The 12,468-nt window shown below is 38.9% G+C and overlaps 1 protein-coding gene across 3 annotated transcripts in view; it reads left to right on the plus strand.

The window, feature by feature from the left end:
• Positions 1-12,468, plus strand: part of LOC134527682 (angiotensin-converting enzyme-like) — an 87,199-nt gene that overhangs the window by 24,097 nt on the left and 50,634 nt on the right. The window lies entirely within an intron of this gene.

A 12,468-nucleotide genomic window follows, 5' to 3' on the forward strand; every position in this document is an offset into this window, starting at 1 on the left:
ACCTTCCCCTAGTCCGCATGTCACGGGCGGGACGGCAAGTAGAGCTCACCCATCACATTGTCTAGCTAGGTAGCTATTGTATTTTATTTTTGTTTTTCTTAAGTCTCCCTTTAATGTTTTTGTGTAAGTTTTATATTCTTATAAATATAAATATTCAGTTCAGATTCATAATGTGGATATTTTAATTTTTGTGCTTATCTACCTAACTAGTATCATTGTACCTATCTATTTCGACGAGCCAAATAGGTTAGGGCGCCGAGACAAAATAGTAAACATGTATGTGCGCCGCGGACTGAAAAAGATTGGGAAACCCTGCTTTAGAGAACCAACAAAATGTGAAATATCTTTTAAACCATTCTTGTACCAACAAAATTTTCTGGCTAATAAATTATAGATATTTAAAATATTCCGATTATATCTTGTTATGACTATTCAAGTTTACAAAATGTATTCGCTATATTTTCAATACCATAAAGTTTAGTTTGGCACACAAATACGCTTAGTACATTCCCCGATGTTCGCGAAAGTTAATATATACGGATGCATGTTGCCAAACGCGGATCTGCCATCTTGACGACTTCGGCTCGTGGTTATAGCAGTTTCTGCGTGCATGCGCATTTGAATTTCAACCTGTTAAATTTCCGTTGTGTGATACACGCTTATTTCATGGCATTTCTGGTGCCTACTCAAATTTCACCCTCAACTCACCTAAAGAAGTTAATCTCCAAAACACATGACAGAATTATAATTGGGTTTTAAGAAGGGGAAAAAGTTTTGCAGTTTTTCTTAAAGTTTATATGTACTTTTCATATATTTATCTCGCTCGACATTAATTCTGAAGCATTCTACGTTAAATTTCCTGTCCGAGTTTCGTATTACATGTTTATTTGCAAAATGAGGTCACTTGAATTTTGCTTGTTACCGATGTTAACTGTTCACACATCACTGGCGAGTACTGAAACACTAGATTAAAATAAAATTACTACTGCACAGCTGCATGAGCGAGCGGCGAACTTCGGACGTGTTTCGTACTGATCGGGAGTTTGTGAATCTTAGGGCCGTTCGTAGAGTAAGGAAGTAAAATCGAAGCAAAAACTTTGCAGGTTAATGAAAGAGACAAATTCTTACTTTGCCTCTGCGCCGGCTTTAGTTTTCTCTTCAGTCATACCGTTGACACTTGTTAGGATGTCCCATTGTCCAGTCGATTGGCAGCTTTGTTTTTATTTTGCTCGTTCGAAAACAAAGGCTCTGCGCGTCGCGCATTAGCATTGCAGACGGAGAGCGAAAGATAAAGCGTGTCTAAAATCAGCTCAACGTTACGTCGCGTCGTGCATTAACACCGTGGAAAGAAAAATCATAATGGTAGACGGCCATTGTGCTGCGGATTAAGACATCGCATTCGACATCAGTGAGTTATGCATGTACTGCTTATACATTCTTCTGTCATTGTAAAGTCCGGCCTGACTGATTTATCTTCCATCTCTTAGCCCAGAGCTTACTTACATACATACAGCTATATCGTGCGTATAAAGATGCGCACAAGGCTTAGTAATAATCAACACTTGTGCACATTTTTGCAGCCATGATAGTACACTTACGTGAATATTCATTGGAAATATTTGTGGTAGAACAGCTAGTGCAAGGGAGGTACCGAGTTAAAATTTTAGAAATAACCCTTAAATAATAGTCACGACGAGATAACGAGAAAAAAAAAATCAAGATGACGTGTGAGGCAAGAGCCGTAGGCTGGGTTCACAATTAAAAAAAACAAAAGCGAGTGCATAGCGCCATCCGCACTACTTGTGCATACGACTGGTGCCAATGAAATTTCCCGATGTATCAGACAGCTGTTGGCACTGTTTAGTAACTATAACTACCAAATGTTTATCCCGTGACATCTGACCAGCAATTTGTGGACACAGTTTTTCATCATATAATAAATAAATAAGGGGTATATTACATTTTAGTTAACCATTCTAAGCACGACACATTTAATTTACAATTTTTGCTAGTGACTTACCAGTAATAGCATTAATGAATTTTTAAAGCAGGGACTACACCTGAGCATTGTAATATCTTGACAATTTCTTGCCACAATTAGATTGATAAGTATAAACAGTTATGTAGTCCCGCCAAAATGGCTTCCTACTCTACTCTCATTAGCTGTTGCGCCATGCTTCCGTAACAGAAATAAAATACGTTCATTTACCTCCTATGCACACGACTATCCTGTGTGCTATTGTGAATCAGTTAAGTTTGAAAACATGGCGGTCAAATCTAGTGCACTACTGTTACTGTTATTTTTTTTTCAATTGTGCACCCAGCTTGAAGGTTTGGAAGCTAGCGGTGTTCAGCATAGAAGTGAGCAGCCCAGTCGGACATTGAGGGTGGAGGTGTTGTCTGACACGGGGGGTGGGGGGCTAGTAGGGGTCCCAGTCAACAGCACGGGGACGTGACAGGGCGCGACTGGATCAGACTAGACGAGATGATACTGCAGTCGTTAGCCAACTTTTTTTTTTTTAACTCCTTGCACTTATGGTTGGTGATGTCAAAACGTTGTCCAGAAATTTTTTTTTTGAGAATACTCCTACGAGTTACAATACTTTCAAACGGATGTAAAATTTTCCATATTATGGTAGTCAGAGCGATTTTTCTGTTTTTCAAAAACCTTTATTTTGACCCATTTGCACGGATAAGCCCATTAACGAACTGGACGTAGATTTTCCATTAATAGTTCTTATGTATCTGACTAAATAATAAAATATGTCCACATTATATTACTTTACTAGCTGTGCCCGCGACTTCGTCTGCGTGGAATAGTGTTTTTGGGGAGCATTTATAATTATTTAGGCTAATTATTTTACAAATAAGACACATACGAATAAATACTTTAATGAGCTATTTGCAGTATTTCACTGCAAATAGCTTATTTAATTATTTAAGTATATAAGTACACAAGGTACCTAAATATATATCTAAATGTACAACAAATAATAATGACGTAATAAAATCTAACTAAATTCGAAAGTAATCTACTTTTGACGAATGAAATAAACAAAACAATGACCCAACTAAAGAAAGACAATATTTAATAACCTAACCCAAAAACTTAGTTATTTGTATTTCACGACGAACATTAATTAAATAAACAAAAAATCGTGTAAGCAAATCGAATTGTAATCAATTTGCATTGAATAATAATGAATTTACAGCGGAAAAAAATCAGTATATGTTTTAAAAGTATTTTATTCCACTGTGCGAAATTTAACAAATAGTCATGCTTATAATAAAATGAACATCGTAGACTTCTACGGAAATAATGGTTGCATCTGTAAAAGTTTTCGGAACACTTCTCTTCCAACATGGCCGACGAAAACGCAAGAAAATTGTAAGTTAAACAATATTTGCGTTGCGCCTTTCGGTGTTAACAAACAGGTAGGTATTCTAAAATGCAGCGTGTGAGCTTTTTTTGCGTCTTGGGCAGTGTAGGTTATGAACCCGGCGCAACGCCCGCCCTATCGCCGCCGGCCTCGCTGCTTCCCGGAGGCACACGCCTCCGGCCTCACGTCACGCGCCGGCCATGTTGCCTCGCCGACACGGACACGTGACCGCTCGAGCGCTCTGCTCCGCGGGAAGCGCCGTTTGTCCCCGGGTTCAGCCACTCGACTGCTTCCGACACCTTCCAGTGTGCTGGGTCAACTAAGCTCGGAGGGTTATGACGTCACCGAAAACGTCACGTTTGTTCGACAAGTTTGATGACTTGAGTGTCCATCAAATATTATTGCTTATAAGACTGGTTCTAAAATATGTGGGATGCAATCGGCCAATTAAAATCGTGCCTGGCGAAAACGGAAGTGACATCACATTGGCCATTAAAGAGGTTATAAAAATTAAATAACTAACACAATGCAAATATGATTGTTGTATGCGCAAAAAATGATGTGCATAAATGATTTTTTTTTTCATCATGCAACGAATATTAAGATTTAAATTTACACATGTTTAAAAAATTAAAAAATAATAAAATATAATAAATTCAAAACTTCCATCAAACAATGTTTAGTTTCAAAATTGAGATTAAATTAAACAGTTTGAGATTGCTCGAACCAAAAATAAATTTTAATAGTGGGGCAGGATTTAAAACATTTATTAGGTTATCGGTCCAAATATATTTGAGAGAGAATAAATGAAAATTGTCGGGGTAAGCGCAGACATAGGGCTAGCAGACCTCCGAGCTTTAACGCGCCATATTTAAACCACTGAAGACATAGGCCTACGCCTGATTACGAATAGCGTATAAGAGCCGTTGCACTTGGCAAGCACAAGTTTAGTTTGTAATCTTTGTTGAGGGGGCAACAATTTTCGAGCGTTACGAAAATTCCGATCGCATGAGGGGAATAGTGAGGTTCGTGGTGGGGGAACCGGGAGAGGAGGAGAATGCGTCAGCGGCGACGCCACTCTAACGCATGCACTAGCGGTCGAGTGGGATGACGGCAAAAAATGAGGGGAGGGGGTAGGTGCGAGGCGTAGTATGCTATATGCTAGTTGTAACGGCCTGAAGGGGAGAGCTAGAAATGACGCAGCAGTGATGCTACGGAATTCTCGTAAAGCTTCTTGGGCTTGTCAACGCCTCCGCTTTTTTTTAAATCATACTCGTATCCTGAATATTCTCAATTTTTATCTCTTGTTCGATTTAAAAAAAAAAACTAATTTATCTCTAGAAGTTTCACTTCTTTCGCGCGTAGATTCCACGCACATTTTTTTTGATAGTGAAAAAGGCTAAAACGGTTTTGTTTATTGGCGTGGTTAGGTATGGAAAAATATTTCGCATTATTTTCAAGTAGGACAAGTATATTCCACGGGCCAGAAGCTCTAGCCACCGAGCAAAAATATTAGACGTATATTTAATTACTATTTAATACCATAGGTATGAAATAAACTAATTAACATATTTTATAGAAATATATGATTTGGAAATATAAAATGATAAGGGTTCAGTTATTTGCAATTACCGCAGCTGGTAGGCATTAAAAACATAAAGCTTGCTTAAGATCTGTTTCCTTGTACTGTCCAAAAATGTTATATTACACGTAATGTTATGTTGCAGCAGTTAAACTGATGTCATTATATTTTTACAACACCAAATTAGTGTTTTTTTAAACTGTGTTTAAGTAAAAGTACTGTTAAATGTACAATTGCTATGTTTTGGTAAATTTTGCCACATCTGTTGGCGATTGTTTACTCCTTGGTATGTTGATTTTCAAATGCAATGCATGTATAATTAACCATGAATGCCAGTATTTAAGTACCATCATAAATGTGAAAAATTTTACTGCTTCCTTAAGATTAAGACTACTAATGCATGATGTGAACCTTAAGATATATATTTAATTTTACCGGTACATATTAATGACTAAACACTTCAATTGCACTTATTAAATTGGTGTTATGTAGACAGTAAACTCGTGTATATATGATATTTTGTCAATAAGTGTAAATATTTTTGCGAATACTTGGTCGCTGTAAATTTACTTTATTATTGAGGTATGAACTACACAATGAACGCAAGACACAAAATAAATAAATAAAGATTTTTTTCAACTAGCAATTTATAAACTACACAAGATGCAGAAACGCAATGCAAGCCTCTGCCAATTTCTTGCGTTTCGTCTTGCGTTTCTGCCTTACATATTTGAAGTAATATAAACGACCGTGGTTTTCTTGCGTTAGTCCCGTGTTACGCGGGTGTTCGTTGCGTAGTTTAATAAACACTGTATAAAAATCTACAATGTAAAAATATAATTCGGATATTTATTCATTTAACTTTTTTTTTTTTCTATTTTCACATATACATAAAAAAATGCAATTTAACATTTTAGTTATTGTAAGATGTAACTAAATTAATGTAACAAAATGGAGGCCTGTAATACGATTTGTTCTATGTATATTTGTGTAAAATTAGACAGTTAAAAATACATAGCAAAAGTGTTAAGTAAATAAACGTTTATATGGGAATTACCGATTTTCTTTTCAGTGGTACCTATAAATAACTCTGTTGAAATAATCAGTTTGGTGCTCTTTACGTTTCTTTGAAACGCCTGACCCTTTAACGACCTTGTTAAGATAAAATCGATAACGAGATTACAATGCAGTACGATATAAAGATTACAAATTTGTTGATAAAGAATCGCTATTAAAGTTCCGCGTGACGATGACAATTGACTGTACTAGGAAAATCTGATTTAATCCGTGCAGGTATTAGAACTATATCAATTATAAAAATCATTAGTCACTGAAATGAAATTATTGGTAACAAGTTGTGAAATAACGTACAACTTCTTATATTCATTTTATGGTGTGCTTTGAGTTTTTGACAACGGACTCAACGAAAGCAGTAACACATTGTTACGTGTTGGGGTAGCAGGGGTCGGAAGGATAGTTCAGTTAACTAAATTCGTCTGCACTAATATAATTTACTCCTCATCTGTTGAATCATATAGTCTGTCCGTACAACCTACTAATCTACTATGACTGTTCACTAGAGCGCGGTTTAAAGGTGACTCCCTCTATAGTTAAGGCTCTGCCCGCACACTGCTGTCCCTGAACACACTTCATCTCACTACTCACGCACCGCGCGCCACACTGCTGGATCCATCAATCTGTGGTCACGATGCTGTGTTGCCCCGTCTCGCTCGGAAAGTCTACATTTCACAGATATCAGAGCCACGCCCGAACATTGGCGTAGTTCTCCGAAGTTTGACGAAAACTCTCGAGAAAACATCATATTTTTCTACGGCGTTAAATAACGCTAACTTTACCTAACCAACCTTTTATTTTAGTTATGATAATCTAATCCAAACTAACCTACCCTCCCGGAAAAAAATAACTGTTATTTATGACAATACCGTACTTAACCTTTCATTTAGGTAAACTTCGGAACTTATCGTGTTGTAGTTGTGGCTTTTATCACTGTGAACTGTGGGCTATCCGTTTCGCTCGCTGGGGCTTAATTCTCAAATGCGCACTGCAGAAGTGTTGGTAGGCGTGGGCGTTGTCGGGTTTCCTGCCTGCGGTACGTGTCGTGGTATTCTCAAATACTAACGACAAGCCGTTCATACTTGTGGCCTGTGATTGTAGCCTCTGCACAAAAGCTTGGGAATTGACGAACTGTTATCATGAGTGTCGAGCTGCCTGTGGCTTGTCTTCAGTATTTGAGAATACCACAGTGAGGTCCACAGGCGGGAGAACCCGTCTTCGCTACCGCCGAACCGAAGTCGTCAATATGGCTGACTTGTTTGTGGCAGTATACAACTATATATATTTCAATTCGTGAACATCGGAGGACGAACCAATCCTCTGTGGCGTGCCAAAATGAAAATTTATAGTAGCAAAGCTATTATGAATATATATTGTAAACTTTTAATAGCCATAGCAAGTAACAATAACAACTTTAATAAAAATACTTTAGAAATCTGTCATTACATGCATGCCACCGGATTACACAAAATATAAATAAATAATAAAATTAGAGTCTTTAGGATAGAGGAGGGACGGGAGCTACCTGCATCGCGCCCCTCCTGCAGACTGGCCAGCCTCGGTGCTAGCTGCCTCGTAGCAGTAGGTATTATTTATTGTATTGCTCGATAAACTACAGGCGTAAGCTTTGGACTCTTCTTGGGGGGGGGGGGGGGGGCAGGAAAATATTAGGGATTGGAAAATGTTCCCTCAAAACTCTAAAACACAGGGAATTACAATGTCTTGGTTATAAAACAGTATCTTATATATATATATTTCATATTATGTAGTATTTATTTTAAAGTGAGGCAGGAGCTTCGTAAGAAGATCCTACTGTGTATGTCTGTAAGCAGTGGCAAGAGACGCTTGTCTGTCTGATGTCTGCCGGCGCGAGACGATATTCGCGGAATTCTGCGCACGTCTTTGCGTTTTCTGCTGCTTTGACCGACGTGAAGGACGTTGGGAATAGCGGTTCTCTCTGTTCAGGATGAGGCATCTATCTCTTGTTGACGGGCAGTCAAGCGAACATTCACACTTTTACAACTTAATGTTTTGACTTAATAAACCAAGCTCAGTTTCATGTGGCACCAGGCTAGGTAACTGAGCATCTGTAATTATTCCGTAATTTTACTAGAATATTGTTCTAACAACGGACAAATATTTGCTAAAGCACGCGGAAAAATATGGATACATTTTAAGTCTGTATTACGTAACTTGTCCCAAATTTGACAGTTCTCAAAAATAGTTCCACTCTTACCTGTTTACGAAATGTCACTGGCAAAGAAACACGTGATAGTTTACGAATTCCTAAGCGGACACTTGAAGTTGTTTAGGAACCACGTTGGCAGAACAACAGTGGCACAAAGATACGCATACCACAGGTAAAGCATTGAACGACTTTGTTTATTATATATTTACTAATCAAAATATCTTACTCCAAATGTACACCCACGCCTTACGCCTCACACTGTAAGCCGGTTTGGGACAAGTTACACAACGCATACCATACATCTCGAACTGCATTATTACTGTATAGGCCCGTTCTACAATGAAATGTAAATTGAGACGGATCACGTAAACGAAAACGGATCTCCCGGAACACAGTTTTTACAATGGCACGCAGACGGAGACGTCCCGTATGGAATAGCTCGGCAATGCTGATTTCTTCCGTTTACGTTGCTCCGTGCGACAAATAGAAGCCGGGTACTTGGCTGCTGTGGTAGCCGTGTTTATTTATGTTTTAAATACGTAAAAAATGTTTAAAGTACAAGAATATCTAGTGTTCTACTATTACTATGTGGTTTTTTGGTTATACATATACAAATTCCGCCCGTGCTATGATCTCAAAGCATAATACATTTTTAAAAATTAACGTTTCGTAACCTTGAAGTGCAATCTCGTTGGTTGCCATTTGTTACGTTCCCGTGCATTGCAGAAGCAGCAGACGCGGTAGTGGATGTTCCGGGAGATCCGTCGCCGTGCCGTTGTGCAACGGGCCTTACAGCTCCTTGACGCAGCACTCGCGGCTTCAGTCTCGTGCAAGGCGCGACGGACGTCAATCACGTCCGAACACATTCGTTACCTCAGTGCGACCACATCGCGGGTGCGATAAGACTTTTCCATTTGAAATATCTTATACTTCCTTCGCGACGGAATTTTGTTTTCAAACGATGGTTAGACTGGGTACTTTGATGAAGACATTATTACAATTCGGCTGTATTTAAAGTTTACTAAATTTATCTGTGCAATTTTTTGACACGTGTTCACGCTCAGTGTTTTTACCGATTGAACGCTAAATTATGATTAAAACGTAATTGCTTTCAAACATTTCGATAAAAATAAACCAGTATTCATTGCTGGCTGTAGTATGTTTGGTGCATAATGTACACCTTATAAAATATTTGATTATTTTTCTTAGCTAGGGAATTAACAGCATCTTCACAGTAAACATTGTTGGTTAACCAGCGCGAGGCACGCACGAATGCTGACCTTGGTCAAGGTCACCAGGTTCTCGCAATCACGACCCGGGCCGCTAAGTGGAAAGAAACACAAGGCCGCGCGTCGCTAGGAGAGGATGAAAATATTCGCGGCAAGTGAAACAGTGAACGAAGATGAAACTGATAGAGACTTTCAGTACTCGCCAGTGATGTGTAAACATCTAACCTCAGTAACGAGCATATTCATGTGTTCTCATGTTGCGAATAAACTTTTAATTCGAAACTCAGACATCAAATTTAACTTGGAATTCTTTAAAATAATGTCAAGCCTGATAAATATACGGAAATGATGTTTTTAAAGTACATTTCTGAACCAAATCTCACGTAGTTTCCGCACCTGCCGCTAGAATTCGTTGCCGGAGCATCTACGTCAACTATTGAATCATTTGACTAGCAAACTAGCATTTTAAACTATATAATGGAACGGCTCCGATAGAAGCGAAAAAGACCTGAAAAAAAATACTAAACTAAATAGTCCTTACTATAAAGTCTATAAAGTTTCCCTTTGGCTTTGTGAAGTTTGGTTCGCGCCTTCCGCCACAGATGACAGCACCGTGGTTACACATTTCCGTTCTATTCACGAAATTTCTTCTACCATATGCCGCATACCGAGAGCTAAGATGTTACATATAAAACAATGAGACCGAAATACTATGTCAATACGCAATGATAGAACTAACTGTCAAGTGAGAGATGGGAATCTAAAGAAGCCATCTTGGTTTCAGCTGTTTTTTTGGTCATATCTATTTTATATTGTTTTATTTTAAAAATTTTGTTTCGTTAGAACATATTATGTAATTTATTGGAGTTTCGAACGTTAATAGTAACTGGCTGCTACAAATAGTTTCTCCTGTGAAGTGATTGACGTTTAGTATTGATTTAATTTTCGGGAACGACAGCAACTGTAAAAATTTGTGAAGACACTGTCATGGTCTTTAAAAAAATCAAACGATACACAGTGGTTATGTCATAATAACACTTGTAACCATGTTTTTTTTCTAAGTTTTAACACTTAGAAATTGTAGTGTCAATAAAATTAATTCAATGCAATGTTCGAAAATCACTTAAGATAGGGTATAAGAGCTAGAAGAAGGTATATATAATAACATTAATGACAAAAAATACCTTTGTTATGTGTACGCAATTTATATGCTAATCAAACGATTAATATAATAAAAAATACATACCAGAACTGCTTGCAACATAAGGAAATTTGTTACTAGATATTATGCTTCTTTTTATTTACAAGTATAAATTTACAATAGTGGTTGATCAATGAATGAATGAACGAATGTTAGAGCTTGAGTGAAGAATACACTGTGGAAGGGGTGTCCAGCCTTAAAACAGTGAGGGCTAATTACAAAAATTAAAATCCAAAGGGACAGTTTGTATCTTGTATTGTGGATTCGTATAAACAACGCGCTTCCCCGGCCCAATTTCTTTTTAACCCCTAATTTTACAAGCAGCTATGTCTTATTTTATTTATTTAGACGTCTAGTGGTGAATCATTTGTTCACATTTTTCCTTTACTATTTTCACAATTGTATTTGCAGTATATAAGTTTAGTGATACATCAATAGTAGTACATGTAATGACCACTGTTTGGGTGACCATACAAAGTTAATACAAAGTAATTGATGGACGCCCAAGTCTTCTAACTTGACAAACAAAAATATCTTCGCTAGTGACGTATTTCGGTGTCGTCACAGTCCTCTTAGAGTATTTGACTAGCTTGATAGGGGGTAGTTGGAAGCAAACGTTTGACGGCTGAAAGGGCCTTATTGAATGTGGTCGCTTGGTATCTTGGTGGTCTTGTGGTCTGTTGGTGGTCTGTTGTGGTGGTCTTGTTGTGGTGGTCTTGTTGTGGTGGTCTTGTTGTGGTGGTCTTGTTGTGGTGGTCTTGTTGTGGTGGTCTTGTTGTGGTGGTCTTGTTGTGGTGGTCTTGTTGTGGTGGTCTTGTTGTGGTGGTCTTGTTGTGGTGGTCTTGTTGTGGTGGTCTTGTTGTGGTGGTCTTGTTGTGGTGGTCTTGTTGTGGTGGTCTTGTTGTGGTGGTCTTGTTGTGGTGGTCTTGTTGTGGTGGTCTTGTTGTGGTGGTCTTGTTGTGGTGGTCTTGTTGTGGTGGTCTTGTTGTGGTGGTCTTGTTGTGGTGGTCTTGGTGTGGTGGTCTTGGTGTGGTGGTCTTGGTGGTGGTCTTGGTGGTGGTCCTGTTGGTGGTCTTGTGGTGCGTCGCGGCGGTATTCACGCGAGCAGAACCTACGTGTTGCTGTCCTGAGCTGACGGTAACAGTTCCTGACCGTGTCTTGGACGACCCTGGGAGGTAATTAACCCGGGCGAAGCACCGCGACCCTCAGCCAGGCAGACAGGAGGATTGACTGTCTCCTCGCCGTGGAGGTAGCCGCTCGAAGTCTGTGTCACGTAGCTGGTCTCGTATTAGACATGTCTACGAAATAGCATTCTTCCGTCACCATAGTCCTGTCAACGGTGTTGGTAAACAACTCCATATAGCCAGGGCCGACGATTGATGGTGGTGGAGGAGGGGGGGGGGGGGGGCTAAGATGAAGCCCAGTTGTTTCCAGATTGATTGAAGCGAAACTTCTTTGTGTGCGATGAGAGTAAAATTTCAAGGCCGAATTCTAATGCAACGTTTTCGTGAACCATTATTGAAATGTTTCTGACGCGAAAAAGACAGACTTGGCCAAAGAGATATAAAGAGTGCACTATACTATACACATGACTGGGTTCGTTTTCGTTCTCTATTTTTTGTGCGATGATTCGTTCCCCGCAAAAAAAAAGAAGAAGAGAGAACTGAGAGTGATAGATGCACGAAAGAATAAGACAGAGAACGTGCGCGTGCTCTTATTTCAGAAAATAGGTATAGGTATCCTATACTGTCAGCTATAGGTGCATTGAATTTTATATTTGCTATTAGCGCGCTCGCGTTCCTCCTTGTTCAACC

The sequence above is a fragment of the Bacillus rossius genome, chromosome 1, assembly GCF_032445375.1.
Source record: "Bacillus rossius redtenbacheri isolate Brsri chromosome 1, Brsri_v3, whole genome shotgun sequence".
NCBI classification, from domain to species: Eukaryota; Metazoa; Arthropoda; class Insecta; order Phasmatodea; family Bacillidae; genus Bacillus; species Bacillus rossius.